The 19,973-nt window shown below is 45.0% G+C and overlaps 1 protein-coding gene across 14 annotated transcripts in view; it reads right to left on the bottom strand.

Moving 5' to 3' along the window:
• The window catches only part of SLC20A2 (solute carrier family 20 member 2), a 103,955-nt gene that overhangs the window by 46,231 nt on the left and 37,751 nt on the right, over positions 1-19,973 (bottom strand). Inside the window, exon 1 of one of the 14 annotated variants that reach the window (XM_045535697.1) lies at positions 18,999-19,465. The exons of the other annotated variants lie outside the window; for them this stretch is intronic. The gene's annotated coding sequence lies outside the window, so the exon portion shown is untranslated. Of the gene's footprint in view, positions 1-18,998; positions 19,466-19,973 lie in introns of those variants that run through there. 14 annotated transcript variants of the gene reach the window in all.

Genomic DNA, 19,973 nt, shown 5'->3' on the forward strand with positions numbered 1-19,973 from the left:
GTCTCTAAAAAAATTAAAAAAAAAGATGGACACACTAAATCTATACATGAAAATCAAAATAAAAAACACTTTGGGCCAATACTATCTATCTTAAAATATGAACAAATTCTTGATGAAATCTTCTATAGGCTAGCTTGCCAATAGGACAGACCAGGGCAATATTCAGCAAATATCAAGAACCTTCTTCGCGACAGTCACTAGAAATCCAGTGATGAACAAAAGTGGACGTGGGCCTGGCGCATGGGGCCTACGGGACGGTGAAGGAAAACGGACGCTAAGCAAACAAACACACGCAGGTGTGACTATGCGCTGGTGACCGGTGCTGTGCGGGAGGGAGAGGCAGCCTCACAGTGTCATGAGAGCACAGACGTGGCGGGAGCCGGTTTGAGGGCAGCACAGGCCCCGCGAGACTCGGCGGCCGTGGGCGCCAGCCCTGCTCGGGGAGGGCGCTCAGTGCGGGCAGCGCCCAGGGCGGGACAGAGGGCCCCGGGGGCCGGAGGCCGCTGCGAGGGAGGTCAGGGGCGTCCTGTGACTGTGGCCACCACGTGGACGGCGGGATGCCACTGAAGGGGTTTGATCAGGGGGGTGCTGGTGCAGTCAGACTTGGCATGTTCAACAGACTGCTCTGGCTGCAGCATCGGGGCTGGCGGGGGCCGCGGGGGAGCGAACTGGTTTAAGAGGCATCTCAGCGGTGAAACCCGACAGCACTGGTGGTGGTTCATATCCGGGGGCAGAGAGAGGACAGACGGCTTGTGGAACCCGACTACAATACAACTGAGGGCTTTTTTCCTCTTTTTTGTTGTTTTTAATTTTGCTTTTTGGTGCTAGGATGGGGTGTGACCACAGACCGGCTCTTGGACACACTGCCCAGATAGGCAATGGTGGGTGGAGGCCGCCCCGTGTTGCTCCGGGAGGTCGTCCGTCATCTCAACGTCACCTCAACACACCGCCAGCCCAGGGACCCCCTCTCCTACCCAGACAATCGTGGGTAACTTATTTCCATAATGGGGTCTCGGTGCTTCAGTTTGGCTTTTGTCCTTCACACCCACACCCTAGGCTGACCAGCCCAAGTCCACTAATCATCTGGTCGAGGAGAAAGGGCCACCTTCTCCTTTTCTCTCCGCAGGTAAAAAGGGGACGTTTGTTTCTCCATGTGGAGAGGTGCAGGAGCACAGGACCTGCAGCCAGAGGCCCTGGGTCCAGCCCAGCCGGCCACCGCTACGCATTCCCGGGCAAGCCACCTGAGTGACTCGCCTCAAGCACAGGCTCGAGGTCCAGAGCCACCGTTATGTGCACACCGGGTAACGGGCGCACAGCCCGAGCTCAGCACCGGATCCGTGCGTGGGGACTGTAATCATTACCAGCAGGTAAAGCCCAGAGGCAGCGGGCAGGAAACGGGAGGCCCACTTCCAGTTCTGTTGCCGTCTAGCAGTTGACCTTGCAAAACTCATGCCCCCTTTCTGAGTCCAGTTCCATCACCTGCAACATGGGGACAGTGGCGGCACACCACTGTACGACGTCACTGTGAGGATCAAATCTATTACGTAACAGTGTTGTGACAGTTGTGGTCAGCCTCAAGGAACTTGAAGTTATTGGTATCACTGTAGTCACAGGAAGAAGAAAAACTTGAGGTTCCAAAATCCTTCTAGAAGGATCTCTCAGTCCTGTGCTCCTCCCTCCTTAGCGGTCATGTGGGTACACCTGGTCCACACCCTCTAGTCCTGTGCTTCTTCCTCAAGGCACAGACTCTGGCCTTGTCTCTGGTTAAAGAATGACACACATCATGAGGGACAGGGAATTTTTTAAGGGTGGTGAGGAGGTAGAGAAAAGAAACACTAAAAGGAGCTATGAACAAAAGTCACTCAAAATGACAAAGCCACTTTGGAAAACAGTTTGGCAGTTTCTCATAAAGCTAAGTGCACGCTCACCGCCGGACCCAGCAGTCCCGATCTGAGATGTATCTGCACAGGAGAAATGAAAGCACATGCCCTTATAGAAGCTCCTCTCTCTGTGTCTCGCGAGCGGTGGCGGTTATGCTACTGTTTGTGTTTGTCAAAACTCATGAAACTGTACACTTACAACTGGTGAACTGATCAGGAAACAATACTGGTCATGTTAATAGAAGGTCATATTCACTTTTGAAATTTTTCCCTGTCTAGATTGTAAACATTGGCCCCAACCTCCACCAAGTCCCCTAGGATGTTATATAAATTACACAGTTAAGAAAACAAAGAAAAAATTGCTCTCTTATTCAACGAAAAAGGGAACCTTCCATGGAGACAGAGTAAACCTGTCCAGTTCACCCCGTCAAGCAAGGGCTCAGGGACAGGTCATCGCACCACGCTTAAAACAATGGCATCACGCAGCGAGGAGCAAACGCACACAGATCCGTCAGCAGGTGCCGCCCTGGCACTGCAAAGACGAAGCCCCACAGAAAGGGGTGCAAGGCGCAACTCCCCCAGGGCGAGAGAACAGGGGCTGTGCCTGGGCCAGGCCGCTGGCCGCTCTTCAAGTCCACAGGGAAGAGGAGGGCCGGGCTTTCCTACAGGGGCGAGTCTCCAGCGTGGCTGCTACAGGATCTGAACGGTGGAAACCCACTCATTAGTATTTAAGTTTTGGGCAAACATAAACGTTTCAATGGAAAATCGCTCCTATGAGGGCCCAGAAATTGAAGATACTTAAATCTGGACTTGTGGGCACCTCATCGACCAAGAGCTTCGAGGAAGTTAATCAGAGAAAGTTCGATGTAAGCAAGCCAGCACAACAGGGTCACCCTGACGTGTGGCGCCAACACCAGCTCTCAGATCAGCTGTGTAATGCCACCTGTAACGTAGCGTTCTGCAGTGTTACCTCCTGTGAGAACAGCTGGGAACGGGCTAAGCAGTTCTAAAGCCAGCACTTACTCTCTCATAGGAAATGGCTCCTGCAAACACACCAGATGCACGACAACCCCAGTACCCTCTTTTGAATAAAAGGTATTCAGGTGGGGTGTGGGTGTTCTCAATGACATTAATCTGAAGAGTCTGAGAAGATAATCAAATACTTTGAAATGTGGGCAAATACTGACGTACAAAGATGCTTACTGTAGTGTCATTTACTATGATCATGAAAAAGAGGAAACCATCTAAATGTTCCCAGACAAGGGAACGGCTGAAGAACTGGCAACTTCTCAAGATGAAATATTATGTAGTCACTAAAATGACATAACTTGAGAGTTTTTCATGACGTTGGAATGTAGCAATCCTAAGTGAAAAGTCGGTGTGCACAATGACGCTGCGTGTGGTCCAGCCACGCGTGAGCGCCCTGGCGCCAGCCCTAAGGAGCCTGCCGAGGTCAGCAGGGGCTCTCTGGGTGCTCGTTACCCATTTTTGACATTATCCAAAATTTTCTAGCATGTGCAGTGACCACTTTTATCAACGGAACACCCTTCAAAACACTACAAAGTACATTTTTACAAAAGCTACCATGTACTGCCAAAATTTGCATAGTTTTCTTTAATAAAAAAATAAATTGATCATGAACCTATTTATGTTATCAGCCCAGGCCCCTCAGGCAATTTTTCCTCAGGCTCACGACCTACAGTATAAGATGTGACACACATCTTACATTCCTTTAATTTATCTTTGTTTTTCACCGTCAAGAATATCCTTTTGTTTTGGTATCTGAGCACTCGGGTAAAAATGTCTCTGCATGGCTGGCGTCTCCTACTATATTCCAGTTAGCAGGACTCCAAAAGCTGCCCTCAGTCACGCCGGGCCTTCCTCCTCTGAGGTTCTTCCTTCATCTTCCTCCTCTTCCTGAGGTCTGGCTACCAATGCTGAACTGAATAAAAGAGTCCTGAAGGTGTCAGTGTTTTGCTGGCCTCTTTTTACTGGAATAGTCTTTGGGGTTAATACCAGAAGCGACCTATAATCACTCTTTTATTTCTGTTGTGGTTGACAGAACTAGAGAATCACAGAACATTTGAGTTTGAGGAGACTTTAGAAGTGATCCAGTCCAATTTTGGTCATTCTGAAGATGTGACTGTCATAAATAATATGAAGCTTAAATAGTGAGTCCCTCAAATGCACCCTCCAGTTAACCGTCAGTCAGCACAATGGCAGGAGGTACAAATGAGAACACCATGAAGGACTCAGGTTGGACACTTGTGAGGCTTCCTTGATGATACTAGGGCCTCTTCTGGTAGCTCAGATTCCTTGTGGTCCTGGCCCCGCGGGGGTGGGAGGGAGGACAGGGTGCTGAGAGGATGGATTCCTAAGAACACTGCAGAGCCTTCATGCTTGGAAATGCACAAGATCACACGGCACCTCCCAGTCCTGCCCAACTCTATCATTCCACACAGCAGGAAGAGACAGCCCAGCCGGGAACCACGAGCCACAGGCTGGCCCTGTGGGGTGGGGGGCAGGAATCTCTGACCCTTTTTAGAGCAGTGCAGCCAATGGCCTCCATGAGTTCAGGGCACGTGAACAAACTTATTTCGATCCTCTGCCTGAAGTTTCTACTTCGGACCCTCAGGCTCGGCCCTGCCGGACCCCTTTTCCTCTCCGGGCCTTGTTCCTGCTACATTCACTCTCCCTCCTGCATTTTTCTCATTCTGACATTTAAATTTCTTTCCAGCTCATAAAGCTTTTGTGTTATTTAGATGTTTTCCACACTGCCTCTTGCTCTCTGGGAAGGCATTATGTAAATCTATTAAATATATTTTTAAAGAAGAAAGTAATTAAAATGAGATAAAGTTAGAGGAGGTAGGGTGATTTGGCCTGAAGAAGAGAAGATTTAGAAGGTCCTACATGGAAAATATTTTTTAAAAATTGAAAGACTGCCTCCGGGAGGCATAAGGACCATCTCTTAAAGATGTGTGGATGGAACCTGAATGAAGAGTAATTGTAAAAAAGATTTTATTTATTATTTTCATTTTAAATTTATAATTCAATGCACCCATGAAAAGGTTATTATAAGGAAATACATAACAGCCCTCTGTTTAATTTAAGGATGGAGCACAAGGAAACAGTCTTTCATGTAATAAGAAAGACTATTTGGATAGGAAGAAAAAAACTATAACTCAATGGGTTGTTGCACACTGAAATCAGCTCCCACTGGAAATGCAGAATTACCTGCAGTAGACATTGTTAAAGCAGATTTGCCGCCTTGCTGGAGTGTTTGGGGCACGATACTGTTGGAAAACAGGGACAAGAATGGCTGAGCTCTATACATTTATTCCCACCCTGAGATAGACAAAGCTTTTAAACATTTCCCCCCTTCTCCCTTTCTGTATGCACTAGAGATGAATTCACCCAGATAGTCTAGGTATTTTTTTACTCATAACCAAAAATAGCTTAATTTTCATGAACAAGTCACTTAACACATGAAACTTCTACCAAATGGCAAACCTTGGATCACTTGTTCCCATTCTGTGCCCTCAAGTGTTGGGCTGTTTGGCTAAGTTCCAAGAGCTATATTAGGGAAATACTTTCCTTTCAGCCACAGTTTAAAATGGAACCATGTATGAAAATAGATATAGTGCTTATATATTTATTTGTTAATCTTGTTCTGATTATATTGGAGGCTCAATAAAAATATGGATGGTGCTCATGAAACTTTGCGGATACTACTGCATGTTCTATTAATGCAACATTAATATAAATAGAAGAATTAATCAATGAAGATTATTATCTTAACTATTTTCCACTCTCAACTTACAGCCCCATATTTCTTGTTCTCATTCCAGGATTCCTAAGCAATAGTTCTAGGCAGCAGAAAAAGCAAGAGAGGACAGATGACTGTTAAATCGGTTCAGCCAGCCTCTTCCTCTTTGCTCTGTAGCAGAGGCTGTTCAAGCCTCTGAAATGCTTCCTGAAAAGTCTGGAAACCTGATTCAACTCCTCCAATAACCTGCCAAATTAGCAGTGTCAATAGGCTAAACAGGGCAATAAATTCACAAAATTGTTCATGTGACTGGTAGTCAGGTGGCGATTTAGCAGTTCTTCCCATCATCCCTACTGAAATTGAAATCCTTTTACTACATTAAGAAACCGTAAGCATTTGCTTGATATGTCTTCAAAGAACCATGGGACTAGCAGTTAAAAAATATAAAAGAGATAAGACCGTTTATAAGATTTCGGCCGGGCGCGGTGGCTCACGCCTGTAATCCTAGCACTCTGGGAGGCCGAGGCGGGTGGATCGCTCGAGGTCAGGAGTTCGAGACCAGCCTGAGCGAGACCCCGTCTCTACTAAAAATAGAAAGAAATTATCTCGACAACTAAAAAATATATATAGAAAAAATTAGCCGGGCACGGTGGTGCATGCCTGTAGTCCCAGCTACTCGGGAGGCTGAGGCAGGAGGATTGCTTGAGCCCAGGAGTTTGAGGTTGCTGTGAGACAGGCTGACGCCACGGCACTCACTCTAGCCCGGGCAACAAAGTGAGACTCTGTCTCAAAAAAAAAAAAAAAAAAAAAAAAAAGATTTCTTTGAAAATCATGTCCTTACTCTGAGAGTGTTCAATTCCTCAGGCATGATCAAGATTATCCTTCCCGGGCAAGGTGTCAGCTCTGCTTGCCCCATTGTTTCCTTTAGAGTTTTCTAGCTCGGGGCTCTGGAGTGTGCTCCGATGAGCTTCCATATGCTAATGAGAAAGCAGCCAGATACAAGCTGTTCTTTTGGGACATCCTAAATGAGTTAAGAAAAGAAAGAAAAAGCAGCATGCAATTCTACTGTCTCCTACCATTGCCTACTGCGGCGCCTTCCCCTCCCCGGGCCCACGTGCGAGGTGTGTTCAGCCCACAGTCCCGTGTCTCCTGCAGCCTCAAGAGCCTCCCTAGCGTTTCTGGCACGGCGGGTCTGTTAGCAGCGGATCCTCTCAGCCATTATTTACTTGGAAATGCGTCTCTCTTGCCTTCACTCTTGAAAGACAGCTTTGCGGGATGTAGGACCCAGCACGTCACCACGCCGTCTGGACGCCTGCCGCCCATTTCCGGCGAGAAGTCAGTTGTCACCTTGCCGGAGGCCCACTGCACTCGGCGACCACCTCTCTAGCAGCTTCCAGGAGCTTCTCTTTGTCTTTCAGACTTCGACTGCAGTATGTCTGGGGATGGATCTCTTTGCATTTGTACTCACTGGAGTTTGTGAAGCTTCTTGGATATGTAGATTAGTGTTCTTCATCAAATTTGGGAAGTTAAAAAAATTTTTAAAATATTAAAAATGGCTATTAATGCTTTTTAAATATTTAAATTATTTTTTCTGCCCCTTTCTCTCTTCTCCTTCTGGTACTCCCGGTGGTGCACTGAATGGTGGCTCACATTTCTCGTGGCCTGTTCATTTTTCTTCATTCTCTTTTCTTTCTGTGCTTCAGACTGCAATATTTCTATTGTTCTACCTTCAAGTTTGCGGAATCTTTCTTCTGCCAACTCAGATTTACTGTTGAACCCCTCTAGTGAGTTTTTCATCTTGGTTATTGCAGTTTTCAACTACAGAATTTTCTGTTTTGTAAAAAATTTTTTTAAATTGTGGTAAAATATATAAAATTTACCATCTTATCAATGTGTAAGTGTACAGTTCACTCACATTCGGTACATTCGGATTGTGGCTCTATCATCACCGCCACTGTTCACAGAACTCTTCTGATTTACAAAACTGAAACTCTGTACCCATAAAACAATAACTGCCCATCCCCCCTCCCTATCCCTGGCAACCACCATTCTATTTTCTGTGTCTATGAACCGCACTACCTATGGACCTCAAGAGAGTGGAATCATACAGTATTTGGCATTTTGCAATTGGCTTATTTCACTTAGCATAAGGTTTTCAGGGTTCATCCATGTCACAGCATGTGTCAGTATTTCCTTCCTTTTTAAGACTGAATAACATTCCATTGCATGTATGTACCACACTGTTTATACATTCATCTATTGGACACTTGGGTCGCTTGTATCTTTTGGCTATTGTGAATAATGCTATGAAAATGGGTATACAAATATCTCTTTGAGATCACATGTTCAATTCTTTTCGGTATATACTGAGAAGTGGAATTGCTAGATGGTATAATTTTATACTTAATTTTTCAAAGAACTGTCATAGTCTTCCACAGGAACCTTGCTGCTCAATATTCCCACTAATAATAGCGCACAAGTGTCCCAACTTTTCTACATCCTTGCCAACACTTGTTATTTTCTATTGGTTTTCTTCCTTTTAGTAGCCATCCTAATGGGTGTGAGGTGCTATGTCATTGTGGTTTTGATCTTCATTTTCCTAATGGTTAGTGATGCTGAGCATCTTTTCACATGCTTGTTGGCCATCTGTATATCTTCTTTGGAGAAATGTCTATTCGAGTCTTTGCTCATGTTTTAATTTGGTTATTTGGTTTTTGTTGTTGAGTTACAGGAGTTATTTATGTATTCTAGATACTAACCCCTTATCAGATACATGATTTGTAAATATTTTCTCCCATTCCATAGGTTGGCTTTTCATTCTGTTGTGTCCTTTGATGTACGTAAATTTTAAATTTTGGGCCAGGTGCGGTGGCTCATGCCTGTAATCCTAGCACTCTGGGAGGCCGAGGCTGGTGGATCGCTCGAGGTCAGGAGTTCGAGACCAGCCTGAGCAAGAGCGAGACCCCGTCTCTACTAAAAATAGAAAGAAATTATCTGGCCAACTAAAAACATATATATAGAAAAAATTAGCTGGGCATGGTGGCGCGTACCTGTAGTCCCAGCTACTCGGGAGGCTGAGGCAGTAGGATCGCTTAAGCCCAGGAGTTTGAGGTTGCTGTGAGCTAGGCTGACGCCACGGCACTCACTCTAGCCAGGCAACAGAGCGAGACTCTGTCTCAAAAAAAAAAAAAAAATTTTAAATTTTGATGTAGTCCAATATTTTTACTTTTGTTGTCTGTGCTTTTGGTGTCATATCACCATTTGGTTCTTTTTAATAAATTTCTCTTTAACTACACTCTGTATTTGATGAGTCTGCCACCACACTTTCTTGTAATCTTTAGCATGGTTTCCTTTAGTCTTTGAACATATTTACAATGGCCACTTTGAAGACTTTGTCTGCCAAGCCCAATATCTGGCCCCTCAAAAGCAGTCTCTAGAGTCTGCCCTGTGTGTGTTTTACACTGTCCAGGTTCTTTACGTGTCTCCTGATTTTTATGTTGAAAACTGGGCCTTTTAGATATAAATTGTAACAGCTCTGCTTACTGACACTCCTACTCCCCAGAGGTTTGTTATCTGACTGGGTATTTGGCTGAACTAATTCTTTTTCTCCCCGCCCTGAGACAAAGTCTTGCTCTGTTGCCCTGGGTAGAGTGCAGTGGCGTCATCACAGCTCACTGTGTCGTCAAACTCCTGGGCTCAAGGATCCTCCTGCCTCAGGCTCCTGAGTAGCTGGGACCACAGGTGCTTCCACCACACCCAGCCTGGCTGAACTAATTCTGTGAAGTCTACTTTCCCTACAGTGTGCAGCCGCTGCCACCCCTGCTCAGATTTTTTTCCTTTGTTTTTGTATTTTAGTCTGACTTGCTAGGGCTCACCTGTGGGACAGCACAGCTACTTTTTGGTCAAAGGTTGTGCTTAAATTCCCTCAGCCAGTTAAATCTGACCTTTACCATGGAGGTGTGTGCGGCTTGGAGGCTGCTGCCACAGCTCAGGGAGTGAGGGCTGAGGGAGGGTCTGAACACACAGGGGCAGCACAGGAGTATGTATTCTTTGGGGAGCTGGAATTATTCCGTATCCTGTCTGTGCTGCTGGTCATAAAAATCTGTGCATGTGTAAAAACTCACAAAACTGTACACTGGAAAAAGTGAATTTTACTCTGTGTAAGTTATAAAAAAAGTGATCAGGATTTGCATTTAGAAAAAGATACTTTTACACCTGTACTGCTCTTTCCTAGCTGCGTCCAATGTGATCTTTTGAGTTCTCAGAAGTTCACTACTTAATATTTAGTGGGGAAATAGAAAATGAAATATTTTCTTATTATACCATTGTCTGGTGACGATCATTTCCTCTTAGAACACAATATAAAGTAAAGCTTTAAAAAATTATCATTCTAATACATAACAGTTAGCACGATAATGTCAAATTTTTATACCTGATCAGGAGAAGTTTATTCCAGGTCAGGCTTTGAGTCATTTTTCTTCAAGTAAAAATTCTGGATTTATTTAATTGTTACTGACATGCCCCAAAGGGCCTGAAGGTTCTACGACTGAAAGGTCAGGGAAAAGCAAGCAAGCGTCAACGAGAGCAGAGATGGCAAAAGTCAGGCCTGACAGGAAGAGGCGCGTGGCCGGCGCTCTCCACGGGCCCAGAGACACCGCGCTCCGCACAGCGGCCAAGTTAGGGACGACTGAGCGTCGCAGCGATTCCCTCGTCCTGCGCCAGCTGCCACTGTCATTTCAAGTCAGGTCTAAGACAGTCACTCTTTCTTTTTAAAACCTTTATGACAGAGGATCTTTTATAAACTCCTAGCAACCTCACAGTGTTCACTACTTCATACCTTACTTTGGCTTTTAGTCTTCAGGTAAAGGCAAAAACAAACAAAACAAATGAACAAAAAAAAAAAAAAAGAAGAAGAAAATAAACTCAATCCAAATCTTTAAACTGAGATCTATCCTCTTCTTCCTCTTACCAAAGCCACCCTCTTTCTCTTGATGGCCACCAGACAGGTTTCCTGCCTTGTCTAGCTTAGTCTATAGCCTCAGAAAATATTTATCTGCTCTATCCCTTTTAAAGAGGTCAAAAGATGTTTTCTTTCTTATGTTGCACCATGCAACTTACAAAGAATTCAATTTTAACCACCAGTTCACTGCCCCTGGGCGCGGCATCGCACGCCTGTGCTCACGCGTGTGCAGGGCAGTTTGGGGACCCAACTCGGTGGGATGCGCTGGCGGCCGGGACGTGCGACCCACCTGCCCACCGCGTCTCTCTCTGGGAACAACGCTCCGTCCGCTGAATGTCGGGCTGCTCGTGCCGAAGGGCTCACCCACACCGCCTTCCCTCTCCCCCACCCTCTCCCCCACGCGGGGCAAGGGGCAGGACTCCTCCTCCCCCCTCCTCCCAGGATGATCAACAAAAGCGAGGATGAAAGAAGAGCACTCCTCCCTCTGATGAAGAATGGTAAGAAGGAAACTTGAAAAACCAGCTCTCTGAGTCCCATGCAGTCCGGGAAACCCCACGTGAGCAGCGAAGGCTCCGGACCACAGGCTTGGCCACCGTGTGGCAGCGCCAGTCTGCGAAGGCGCTTCGGTCTTAAACGGAGTTCAAGGTATTTGTCCTGTTCAAAGTGGGTTCAGTTCAGTTCCCAAAGGAAACCTGGTGACAGATGCCACTTCACTCCAGGCCCAGACTTAGGACCATATGTCAAAGAGAGACCCCTTACATGAGCATCACGAGTCCTTGTTCTCACGTGTCACCGCACAAGGCAGGCTGAAAGGAGGGCTGTTGCTTCTGCTCAGGATTTTCTTAAATCAGCCGCCACAAGCACCAAAATAGTCACCCCAAATAACCCGCTGCTGAAGGCCACAAGGACATCCTAGCAGCGTCTGGCAGCAGTAACTGGGGGAGCCATGCGCTCTCACAGCGCTGCCACGCTAGTCAGCACGGGGGCACACTCTGACAGTCCAAACAGATGCTCTGGAAACTAGTTTAGTGAGGCGACTTGTTCTTTCCATCAGCCCTTGTCACTGTCACTCAAAATACAATCTAAGGACTCAACCATCACTACTCTGAACCTAAGGTCTTGAACTATGGTCCCCTACCAAATTTAAATAGATAATCACAACACCAGACATGTTGTTTTTTTATTTCAAAGTATTACTTAAAAATATGCTGAATTCCCCAGCTCCCTTCCTTAGCTCTCCAAATAATACTGAATCTGAGATCCTGGCCAATTTCCGGTCAGATTAGAGTTCACTGAAGATCCAGCACAGCAGTGGAAGTAGACGCTTGCTGAATACCTCTAATATTGCAGAATTAACCTTTACCAATAACTGCTACACATCGGTTTGTTTGGGCCTTTTCCCCAAGAGCTATGATCCCAAGTCTCTGCCTCAAAAATAAGTCACATTTTTCTATTATAAAAATAATATGTGCTCACATAAAAAACTTGGTAAATACAAAGGTAGAAAGTAAAACAAGGAAAAATGTTCCTAGCCCACTGTAGCAAAGTAACCATACTCTTTTGTTGTTGTTTTTTTGAGACAGGGTCTCACTCTGTCACCTGGGCTAGAGTACAGCGGCACGATCATAGCTCACAGCAACCTCACACTCCTGGGCTCAAATGATCCTCCTGCCTCAGCCTCCTGAGTAGCTGGGACTACAGGTGTGCCCACCACACCAGCTAATTTTTCTATTTGTTGTGGAGACGAGATCTTGCTATGTTGCCAGGCTGGTCTTGAACTCCTCTCCTCAGACGATCCTCCTACCTTGGCCTCCCAAAGTGCTAAGATGAAAGGTGTGAGCCACCACGCCCAGCCAGAATAACCACAGTTAACATTTTGGTATGCCAGTTTTATCCTTTGGGTTAGGCACTACTTACATGAGCCACTGAGAGGCCACTGCTGAAGGAAATAAAATATAAAGATAAAAATAAAAATGAATTACAACTGTTCTCTTTTAAAAGGAAAGTTGTTCATTATTCCATAAGTAATCTATGCTCATTGAAGAAGAAATTTAACATGCAGGTAATCAAAAAGACGGGGGTCACACATAAGCTCGTATCCTAGAGACGGCCGCTGCGCGGTGCACGGCAGGCGTTCTTCACACACGCACGCAGCACGCGCCTTCCCTGTGCAGAGATGGGGTCAGAAATGCATCGTATTTTATAACCTGCTGGTTTTAGTCAATAAACATCTGACATCATCATTTTAAATGGCTGTATAGTGTTGTACTCTATGGCAATCCCCCAAATTATTTTAATCAGTATCTTAATTAGGGTGCTTCTGGGGATGTTTTATTGAATTACTTGATCAGTAATTCTTACACAGTCTAATAATAAGAAGGAGTTTTCTCACCTTTCTCTTCAAGTTTAATTTTTTTGTCTGAACAACCTTAATGAGACCCAGTTTATCTCTTCACCACCCTAATTTTTAATGGCACGTTTATGAACTAGCTATAGACTGATTTTAGAAACTATTTTTCCAAGGAAGAAATACCAAAAAAGAATGACTATTTAGTGATTTCTCTTTCTTCAGAAATGAAAATAACCTTTGGGCTGCTATTATTAAGCACCAAATCGAACAATTAGAATTTTCCCTATTGGATATATAGTTATTGAGAGTTGATTGGTTTCAAACAAACCACCTACATTCAGAGGCTTATTCAGGGTGTTACAATCAGCTACCCATGCCCTCTGGACTGGGGAGACACGTCTGTCTTATCTGTGTGCAACCGCCATGCTCACTGGGACTCATTATTCTGAAAATAGACACACGGAGAAGGTAACAGCACATGCTGACTGTGGGAGAGGTCAGTTTTTCAACCACGACAAGGTCAAAGATTGAACAGTAACATCAGTGAGTGCACTTGCCACCCTCATCCCTCTCTGTCCCATTACAAGGCGAACCGCAGTGTGGGCCCAGCCGCTCTCAGCTGTCTTTTCTCACTTCAAGGAGTTTTGAATACTCTGCAAACATGTACTTACCTAGAGCTACAAAAGCCAAAGAGTCTACTGGTCCCATGTGCAAGTGCTGAAGCACTAGGACACAATTCCCTGGCTAAGGTAGGGCATGTCTTTTTTGGACACAGCAGTGTGTTACTTGAGTGTCACTTTTTAAATAGCACTGGCAAAACGTCCTCAGGGCCCTTTCTTCATGACAGTCACAAAAAAGTATTGTACTGAATGCCACAAAGTGTAACAAACAGACACACCTCAGCAGTTTGTGTTCTCAACCCAAGGCAGTTCTGTCAAGCAAAAGCACAAAGGAAAATATACAGAAGGGCAAAGACATAACTAAATTAAAATGCATTTATATTATGTGCAAAAAAGTGGGAGCTCACGCCTGTAGTCCCAGCACTTGGGGAGGCCAAGGCGAGAGGATCGCTTGAGGCCAGGAGTTTGAGACCAGCCTGGTCAACATAGTGAGACCTCGTCTCCACAAAAAGTAAGAAAAATTAGCTGGGTATGGTAGCAGGTACCTATAGTCCCAGCTACTTGAGAGGCTGAGGCAGGAGGACCCCCTGAGCCCAGGAGTTCAAGGCTGTGGTGAGCTATAATCATACTACTGCCTCCAGCCTGGGCGACAAAGTGAGACCCTGTTTAGGAAAAAGAAAAGCGAAAAAAAAAAGAAGCGGTGGGGGTGGGGCAGAGAGCAGACACGAAGGAGTAACTATTTTGACTGGGAAGGGTAAGAACTGCCACCTCCCTTGCTCTAGATACGTGGGGGAGGGTACAGCACTTGTGGCCTTGGCCATTTCAACTGAACAATGAGAATTTATTTGTATTAAGGGTCTCCTGTGTGGACCACTGAGCTATTTGCTGCAGATACCAAAATGCCCAAGGTAAAACATGTGCCTCCCTGTCCATCTGGCAGAGACCGACACGCTGACTGTGCGTGGGTCTTCGCTGGGTCCTTGCGTGTCGCCCTCCTCCCAGCCGCGCCGGGAACCCCCCGGGCAGGAGTGAGGAAGGCCGCCCTGCAGGCGGCATCGGTGTGTCGCTCACCCACCAGCTCTCCTGTGGAAGTGACAGCGCTGGGGAAATAGGTAGAGTCCCACTTTCCCTACGGATTCCTGTGTTCAGAAATGGGCTTCGTGAAGAGTGACGGACCGAGCCAGCAGCCCAGAGACACCAGTGCTCATGGGCCGACACCCCTCAGCACCCTTCTGTTCTGCCTGCCTACTACCACGACCTACCACCTCTGCCCACACTTCCTTTCAGGTGGCTCTGAGAAGTCAAACAGGGAGAAGACAGTCTATTTAGTACACTGTAATAAAATAAAGTAGGAGATATCTGATAACACAATATGATTACTCACATATTATCTCATGTGATTCTCATTGGAAATGAACACTGTCTTAACTACTGAGTGCACAAAGGTAATTGCAAAATTCTTCTGGTTAATTATTACTCTTCTCTAAGTAACAAAAGGAAATCAGAGCAAAGTCAGGGCTGGAAAGACTCTGAGAGGTCACTATCTCCTGACGTCGGAGATAACACTGAAAACATTATAAACACAGACCCAGTTTTAGATGACTTCAGGGAAAAAGCTTACATTTGCCAGCATCCAAATTCCCCATTTTATAATCCCTTCTTAAATCTCATCCAGTGGTCCTCAGACTTCAGGGTGAATCAGAATCACTCGGGAGGCTTGTTAAACACAGGCAGACAGGCCGGACCCTGCCCCACGGTTTCTGAATCAGCAGGTCTTGGGTGGGGCCTGAGAATCCGCATTTACCATGTTCCCAGGTGCCGTGAGCACCACTGTGCCAGCCTAACCCCTGCCAGACTTAACCCACGTGTTCCCCATGGAAACGGGGACTAGGTGGTCCTCACCTTTTGGCACTAAGGCCCACTCACCCTTGAAATAACAACTCAAGGGTCCCCTGCCCATTTTTCCCCCTTCCAGGCTAAATAATAAAAAGTTGCCTGCCCTTTTATTATAGGTATCGTTTTCCAACCCTTAATTATTTTTTGAAGTTCTTTGTTGAGCCCTCTCCAAGTCCCTTTTAGTTGTGGAGCCACGAACTAGTCAGAGACGAAGGCTGGGCACGAGGGGAAGAGTGACTCACAGCCAGCCTACCGCATTAATGCATCTCCAACACCCAGGCCCCTGCTCAGCCCTTCCTCTGATTCATGCTCTTCCAACCCCCTGAGCTACAGCAGTGCCTAGCAGACCTTCCGATGCCTTTCTTCTGAGAAGCTCCAGGCGTTTCTCTAATTTCACAGCTGACTCAACAGCCTAAACCAGTGCAGGGTTAAGTAACTTGTGCAACTGCAAGTCAGTTTAGGAGGGAAGAGAGAATCCGGACCTCAAATTCAGATTTCTATCTAAATATCATTTTATGGAGAAAGATGCTTTTTATATTTACTGGGCTTTCTATCCACATGGTAACAGTTTCAGGTACAAGCGAAACTACACGATCTTCTTCCCTTTGCAGGAGGGTAGGGCTCTTGTGCTCACTCTTCTCACTTGTCCCCATCACTTCCCCAGCTGCCGGAAGGGAAGGGACATAGCAGCCTGGGTGGCACAGCCATCTGTCCTGATCCTCTTTGGCAAGAGCTCAGGTGAACTGAATGCTGAATTTCCCTGGACCACCCCACTCCATCTTGTTTTCCTTTCCTTCGTTTCCATATTTTTTTTTTTCTTTTTTGAGTCAGGGTCTTGCTCTGTTGCCCAGGTTGGAGTGCCGTGGCGTCACCCTAGCTCACTGTAGCCTCAAACTCCTGGGCTCAAGCGATCCTCCTGCCTCAGCCTCCTGTGTAGCTGGGACTACAGATGCACACCACTGCACCAGACTAACTCATAGTCTTTCTTCTGCCTGTTTATATACTGAATGTCAGGGGGCCAGTTTCTGCGTACTGCTTAATTTTAGCATGTGAGGCACTCTGAGAGTGGGCACTGTGCCTTCCTTGTGCATTGTGTGTGCTCTGGGGGTGCTTCCTACATGCTACATAGTAACAGCAGGCCCAGTATTTCCCCAGAAGTCAGCATTCCTACTACCGTACACGTGTGTACAAGCCAGGCAAAGCCCAAGGCCTCCCTCTGCTCACTGTTGGTTTCACTGTCATTAAAAAAGTTCAAACTCAATATAACAAAGCCTCTTCCTACAAAATTTCCTTTTGAAAGAGAACATTCCAGGGATGTAATTACAAAGCATTCAGCTCCAAACCAAAAAGCAACCTGTCATATAATGTAGTTCCCATATAGCCACGCAGACCAGTTACCCATTAAACCCCGTGCAAATGAAGGGGACCCCAAGGAAAGAATCCTCTCTGCTTCCCCGAAAAGTCTCTCAAAGCTTCCGAGCAGAAAGCTATTCTCTAGGAATAAAGTAACATTAAAATAAATCTACTGCAATCAGCTGCCATTCTGTCAGAGCCTCTGGGTTTATATATCTATTTTAAGAGGCATAGGATGAGAGGACAGGCAGCCAGACGTCGTGGCTCAAACAGGACTTGCGCCAGATGTGCACAGTTACCTGCAGTGAGGGTGACAGCAGTGGAGGGTGCAGGTGGGAACAGCTCCCGGACCCTTCCTGCCGGCCACAAAGCTGCCGTGGGTCTCAGCACCTGGGCGCCCCATTTGTGACTGCAAGTGGAGCTTCTTGGGATTTGTCACACCCAAGGTCATACCCAGTCGACAGAGCCTGTGCTTGTGGCTCGGGCACAGAGACAGGAGGCAGCGCGAGAACCGCAGCCCCGGCGGGCGGAGGCACCCGGCACAGACGCTTACATGATCAAACTAGCTCCTCTTTCACGCACCTGTATCACTCTCTCACAGCACGTAAATCATTAGAACACACACTCTGCAAGTGTTTACGAGCATTTTAAAGACTTGTCATAAAACATACGCTTCCTAGTCGTAGAAAAACCTACAAAAACTTTTTTCTGTTAAATTAAAAAATGGATAAATTCTAATCAGCTTCTCCCTTGGTAGGACTAAAACTACAACTGATCGAGTGACAACCGATCAAGTGAATATTAGCTTGAAAACTAACATCCAATGAAAGGATGCCTTTAAAAACACTCCACTGAGGTTCTCATGGTGCCTTATTAACAATTAAAAGAAAAAGAACTATTACATTCTTTGGATAAAAGTAAATATTATGAAGCATTACTAGAAAAAAATCTCTTTTACTGCTGAAAATAACATTAGAGACTTTTCTGTTATAATTAATCTGGACAGCAAACTTCTCCTCCACTCAGTGAGAAACTAAGTTTAAAAAAAAAAAGTTTCTTTCTAAAAATAGGCCAAGAACTCAGTTCTATGTTCCCTTCTTGCATTCTTTTCCTACTTAATGTACCACTGAAACATTTCCCTCATTGTTGACATCTTATGTCATTTGTATTTAAAATCAGACAATACATAATAAAGAAGTCGTTAAATAAAGCTTTTCAAAATGGGAAAATGGCATTCATGATACTAATGGAGGGCATGCGCCCCCTCCCCCGCCACGGCGATGACAGACATGGATACCTGGTAAGCAGCTACTACACCACCTAGTAGAACTGTCCATTGCAATCAGTCTTCCTAGAGCTCATATAATTTATGTGCTAACTGATAAAGAAATTCCAGCAATCTGTCTGGCGTAACGTCAGGCCATTCTGAAAACACATTTCTCACTAAGCAAGGTGATTCAGATGTAATTTTAAGTATTTCTTTAGCCTAAACTTAAATTGGTAATAACTTGTTAGATTAAAAGCAGTTAAGATTAGACAATTTTGTGGCCTTTGCTTAATTTTGATAACTAACTCAATCTTCCAGAGGATGCTTTAAATTACTCTCTGAAACCTTGCTCCTAAATTAATTTTTTAAGTACTTCCCTTTAGGAGTCTATGCATCCATTTTTAAGTACAAAATACTCCTTAAAAAAATGAAAGCTGTCCTTCTAAATATTCAACAAAATTACATTTGGCACGCCATTATTTCTACATCATAAACTTGTAGTGCAGGGTACAGTGGGAATTCACTTTTAACAGTTTTTTCCTCAAGAGTTAGGTTACCATAGAAAATAAAACTCAATGACACAACTGAAATCTAACGTTTCTGTATTGACAGGAACCATATCCATTAATCAAATGTTTTAACAGATGAAATGAGTAATTATCTACAGATTGCTTTTGCAAAAGTAAGAATCAAATACTTTCTCTTGGGAAAACTGAGTAAGGCAGTTTCTTGTAGTAGGATACATTTAAAGAAAAATATTTTGCCACCATTTTTAGATTTCTCTAAAGTACCAACCGCAACGTTTGCAGTTTTCCCAAGAGATAAAAACTTACTGTGATGGTAACGTTAGGAAGATTTAAGGAGAAAAGGACAAAGAGAAGTCTTAAAAATTCACCCAGTACTTACAAGCAGTTTCAAAGAAAACTGAGCCACAATTCTCCAGAAGACTGCTCTCCCGATCACAAACCCCATCCGACGTCTAACATAGATGTCCTATCACACTAGGCCGAGAAGTCACATTTCAGCTTACTAACTTCTACTTGGGTAGACAGTGTTACAACTCACAGAACTAACCCTGGCTAAAATTAACTGCAGCCGAGCGGCAGGCAGGAACACGCTGACTGGCATCATGTGTGCCGGGGTTTATTCACTAGGACAACACTGGTGTCCTCTAATGGGAGAGCTGGCCAAGGGGCGTGCCCTGGCGAACAATACATAGCATCGTGGTTATGCTAATTATTGAATCCAGTCCAGTGATGCTAACTTCTTTTAAGTTGTTTTTGCAAGTACTGACAAAGAGAAAGAGTAAAGCCCTTTTCACAACAGGCATTCACTTGATTTTTAAGCACATTCAGATCAGACCAAACAAACTCTGGCAACAAGGTGGCAGTGCTGTATGCTCTTCTCAAGGAAAAGAGGAGTGAAAGGACATTCTGTCCGATTGTTTGAACAGTCTGACTAGATGTGGTACTATGTGAAATTAAACAGGCACGGAATATACATGCGAGTAAGTCTACCGATACATACACTTAAATAAAAGCCTTTTCTTTATGGATGATGAACTAATTTCATTTACTTACTTTCTGGCTTTGTCTTTCGCACCTCCCAAGGAGTTGCTATGAGGACACAGGTTCACTAATAAATCACAACTGAGAACAAACATCTCAAATATTTGCAAAAGGTATTGTCCTTGGCAAGAAGCATTTTGAAGTGCATTTAACTGCTTAGCCGGAAAAACTGTCCTCTACAGATGACAGACCATCTGTGAAGCATACTGAAGCTCAAGCTAACGTTAAAGACCCCAAGTATATGGCTGATATTTAAAGGAAAATTAGAACATGAAACTTTCTCTCAAAAATATAAACATTCTTAATAAGTCCA

Source organism: Lemur catta, chromosome 22, assembly GCF_020740605.2.
Source record: "Lemur catta isolate mLemCat1 chromosome 22, mLemCat1.pri, whole genome shotgun sequence".
Classification (NCBI taxonomy): domain Eukaryota; kingdom Metazoa; phylum Chordata; class Mammalia; order Primates; family Lemuridae; genus Lemur; species Lemur catta.